The sequence below is a fragment of the Aulonocara sp. 'chitande type north' Nkhata Bay genome, linkage group LG22 (assembly GCF_057382095.1).
Source record: "Aulonocara sp. 'chitande type north' Nkhata Bay isolate Kocher_YH1m ecotype deep benthic linkage group LG22, A_spYH_male_GT1.1, whole genome shotgun sequence".
Lineage (NCBI taxonomy): Eukaryota > Metazoa > Chordata > Actinopteri > Cichliformes > Cichlidae > Aulonocara > Aulonocara sp. 'chitande type north' Nkhata Bay.
Genome location: NC_141364.1, coordinates 8210186 through 8214971, shown reverse-complemented (window position 1 = coordinate 8214971; position 4786 = coordinate 8210186). Strand labels below are relative to the sequence as shown.

The 4786-nt window shown below is 42.9% G+C and overlaps 1 long non-coding RNA gene across 1 annotated transcript; it reads left to right on the top strand.

The window, feature by feature from the left end:
• Positions 1–3398: 3398 nt before the first annotated feature.
• On the top strand, positions 3399–3870 carry LOC147303429 (uncharacterized). Its single transcript, XR_015126983.1, has 2 exons — positions 3399–3601; positions 3695–3870. It is a non-coding gene; the product is annotated as an uncharacterized LOC147303429 (long non-coding RNA).
• Positions 3871–4786: the final 916 nt, after the last annotated feature.

Here is a 4786-nt window from a genome sequence, read left to right as displayed (position 1 = left end):
CTTCAGGCCTGGTGGGTGTGGCCCTGCTGATGGTCTGGCCACACCCGAAGCCACACACTTGCTGCTGGTCAGGCCTCGTCGGGGGAGCTACTTGGGAGAGTCTTGGAGCTCCCACCGACGCGGGATCATTTCGTGAGTCTCCACGTTAGTCAACAAAAACATTGCACAGGCGTTTTACTCTGATTACACAAACTTCATGTAGGAGTAGGTCACAGATAAGAGGTACTAATTTGTAAATTTGACCTCTGACCTCACAGAGATCAAATGTGACAGGATATTTGTACTGTAATTTTCAGACCATAAGGCGCACTCAAAATCCTTTAATTTTCTCAAAAACTGACAGTGCGCCTTATAATCCGGTGCGCCTTATGTATGAAGTTTAGGTCCAGACACGGCTAGTGACGTCAGACTGAACAACCGGATTGGTGTTAGAATTTACCATGTCAGCCATGTCAGCCAATCAAAAAAATGATATGGCAACATGCGGCACTTGGTTGTTTAGGGAGAAGGTGCAGTTTTAGGAGTGACACCCGCGACGGAAAGCGGCGAGCAAAAGAAAGAGAACGCAAGTTTTCATATGTGAGACATTAGTGATGTTTAGCGTTTTTGGAGGCTAGAGTTAGTGTGTAGTGTAGTTATTGTTTTGTATTGTGTCAGTTATACTGCTGAATGTCACATTTGCTCCAAAAAAGCCATCAAAAGCAGATTCTAGTGTAAACGCTGTTCCCACAGGGAAAACAGGACTGATACACCTCCTGTTGTCAGACCTGCAGGGTTTAGGCCTGTGCTGTTCTCTTCTGTCTTATACTGAACACAAACTTTTTTTTCTTTTTTTTTTTTTTTTTTTTTTTTGGACCGGCACAAATAATTTGTGTGCCTTCTTATTTGCTGCAGAACACCTGATTGTTCTGTAAATAGATTTAGATGGTTATATAAAAAATGCCTGAGGCCTTGGCTGCATTTTTAGGTAAATAGTACCATATAACTTTGTTTGCAAAACTTGTGCATGAACCTGAAGTTCCCAAATTGATATAAAAAAATTTTTTTTTAGCAACACTAAATGCGTTTTTAAAACAAAATGTTAGGTTTCAAGTTTAGGAGAAAAGTTGCTTCAACTAAGCTATCCATCAGAACCTAAAAATCTAAATGCAGTGGGTTGCCTTGAGTTTAAGTTTTCGCAACAATTTTTTATTTTTGTATTTATTAATTTTACAGTGTTGATGCTGTGCTCACACGGGCTACAAAGAAATCGCACTACAAACCTTCTAAAAAAAACTCCACAGGTATCTTTGACGAAACACCTGTTGTCTGACGACACAATCAAAGATCTGCACATCAATGGAAAAAAATCTCGAAAGGGCCACCTAAACATAATATATAATGTTCTGACTGAGAGACGTTTTGAAAAAATTTAAACGTACAGCTCTGCTATCACTTCCAACATAAATGAAGACAGAAAACTAAACAGCAGTGACTTTTTTTTTTTTTTTTTTGGGTTACTGAGGTTGGACTAGCTAGTACATAATGATGTACTACGAGATCACTAGCGATACAGCTATGTTAGCATAACATAAACACAGTGAAGCTGGAGGATGAAAGCTAACCTTTTTCCATTCGATAAAATTTATGTGAGGGTTCCCAAAGGTTAGGGACGAATTCAATCGCATGGCAGGATGCTGTTGCAGATTAAACAGCGCCTCTTCACAGCTCTGTGGGCACAAAATAGAAGTACTACAAGGACATAGGGAAAAGGGACAAAGAGGGGAGGGATATAAAATATTCCAAATGTTTCTTGAATTGTTAGCACAGTGTATATGTGTATGTATCTATCCATCGATTCACTTACGCCAGGGGTGGGCAAATCCAGGCCCCGAGGGCCGGTGTCCTGCAGGTTTTAGATCTCGCCTTGGGTCAACACACCTGAATCGCATGATTAGTTCGTTACCAGGCCTCTGGAGAACTTCAGGACATTTTCAGGAGCTAATTTAGCCATTTATATCAGCTGTGTTGGTTCAAGGACACATCTAAAACCTGCAGGGACACCGGCCCTCGAGGCCTGGAGTTGCCCACCCCTAACTTCCGCTTTTCCTTTTCAGGGTCGCAGGGGGTGCTGGAGCCTATGGCAGCTATCTCAGGGCGAGAGGCAGGGTACGCCCTGGACAGGTCGCTAGTCTGTCACAGGGCTAAACATTCGTACTCACATTCACTCATACCTATGGGCAATTTAGATTTTTCCAAAAACAATGGGCAATTAAGATTTTTCACGTGCCTCCAAAGACGCAAAGGTGTCGCCATCTGACATGATTCAGCAGCGCCTCTTCACAGCTCTGTGGGCACAAGTTGAGCAAAAGCCTCTCAAAATCACACACAGGGGGATTAAAAAACTTGAAAAGGTGATTTTTAAAGACATCAAAGCGGCTGGACATTAGCCCTGATCTCGTGATCATTGCGCTAGCCTTAGGTCAGCCGTACCTAGAGGTGATCATTTCCATATTTGAAGATCACCACTTCCGTTAAAAACCTGCTGGCAAGGTTCTTCTCGTGGTGCGTTAGAGCCGAGGATGACGAGGACAAAGAAACTAAAGCCATGTCTGAAACACGTTTAGAAGAATTTAAAAGTAATATATTTCCAATAGTGGAGGAAAAAATCATCATCTGGCATTAGTGTCAGCGATTATGATGATGATGAAGAGGAACATGTGAGCGCACTCATTGATGCTGTGCTCACACGTGTTGAAAATAATTCGCACTACAGACCTTCTAAAAAACTCCACAGGTACCTGTTAAAACACGTGTTGTAATTATAATAAAGGTCAATCAAATGGACCAATATGGCAAGGCCATGATGATCCACTTGGTAAAATAAATCCGCTTGGCATCTTTCTTGGCCTTAAGACAACAATTCTTATGGCTAAAGATCCAAACGGGACACACAAAAAAACACATGTTGTCTGACAACAGGATCAAAGATCTGCATATACATGTATATAAACTGAAAGATCTCGACCGGGCCATTTACCAAGAGCTACGTCAGAAAACATTCTGTAAAGAAAAACATTTACTGATGTTACTGAACGACGAGGACCCAGTGTTGAGAAAACTGACGGTCGATATCATTAAAAATCACCTGATCGACACTATGCAGAATCCAGCCCTGTGTGATGCTGAAGAGGCTGAAAATTACAGGTTATCTGTGGAAGCCTGCATCAAGAAGGTGGTGACACGTGTCAATAAAAATGCCAGTTCACCTTCCTCTACTGAAAAAGTTGATGCCATCACCCAACGGCTGTTCATAAAACTCTGGCCTAGACTTAAAAAGATCAAAGTTGATAATGTGATATTCATCAGTGATTGTCAGGGTCCCTGAGCAGTTATGAATTATATTATTATTATTATTATTGTATGTATATTTGGTGTTGCTGTCCTTCTCCCTGTTTGCGTGTGTGTGTATATGTGTTTCAGTGGGTGCCTTCAGGCCTGGTGGGTGTGGCCCTGCTGATGGTCTGGCCACACCCGAAGCCACACACCTGCTGCTGGTCAGGCCTCGTCGGGGGTGCTACTTAGGAGAGTCTTGGAGCTCCCACCGACGTGGGATCATTGCGTGAGTCTCCACGTTAGTCATCCATTTGAACTGAGTTAGTGTATGTATGCCCGCGGTTATGTGTCCTGACGGCTGCGTCTATTGTGTCCCCAGGAGAAGTGTGGAGCGCCAGACAGCAGCCAGCACGAGGAGTGCTGAGACACGGGAGCGGAGAGCACTGAGACACGGACTGGTCACGGAGAGACACGACACGGGAGTCAGGGGAAACCACGGGGATTTATTGTTGTTATTTCCACACACTGTAAATAAACGTACTGCTTGTACATAGAGCACCGCGCCTGGGTCCTCCTTCCCCACACCCCCCACGGTTTGCCATGCCAAACCGTGACAGTGATATGGTTTACAGCTCTTTAATACAGAAATGGAACAGAAATTATTCACTGTCTACTTTAGCAGAAGGTTTTTAGCTGAAGATAGTTTAACCAGCTGTTTTGCCAACACCTTCATTTTTATCATTTAGCATCATTTTAGAATGTATTATTACTGTAGATCAGGGGTCCCCAATCCCAGTCCGCGAGGGCCGGTGTCCCTGCAGGTTTCAGATCTCACCCTGGGTCAACACACCTGAATCACATGATTAGTTTGTTACCAGGCCTCTGGAGAACTTCAAGACGTGTCGAGAAGGTAATTTATCCATTTAAATCAGCTGTGGTGGATCAAGGACACATCTAAAACCTGCAGGAAACCAGCCCTCGCGGACTGGGATTGGGGACCCCTGCTGTAGCTCAAACAGCATATGAAGCATTTAAATTCAGACCAACCTTATAACCGTATAACACCGATGGGGAACAATGTGTTCTGCAGAATACTCTTGATACTTTAAGAGCAATTTGCCAATAATACAGATTCATGTGTAGTAAGGTGGTTTCATTGCTACTTTTATTAAAGGAGTGCTTCTAAAAATTGAGGTGGTCATCTCCGCTTGCATTTCTGTAAAAGCCACAGCATGCCACCTTGGATGAGAATATGCATTCTTAACATTTTGCTGTCACAGTTTAGCTGTTTTCATTTCCACTGACACATCAGCTCCTAAGACCACAATACTACTACCAAAGTACTACAAGGATCCGGAAAAAAGGACAGAGGGGGGATATAAAATATACCAAATGTTTCTTGAATTGTTAGCACAAGTGTATATGTGTATGTATCTAGTCGAGTTTATATGCAGTAGTGCTCACTTGTTTT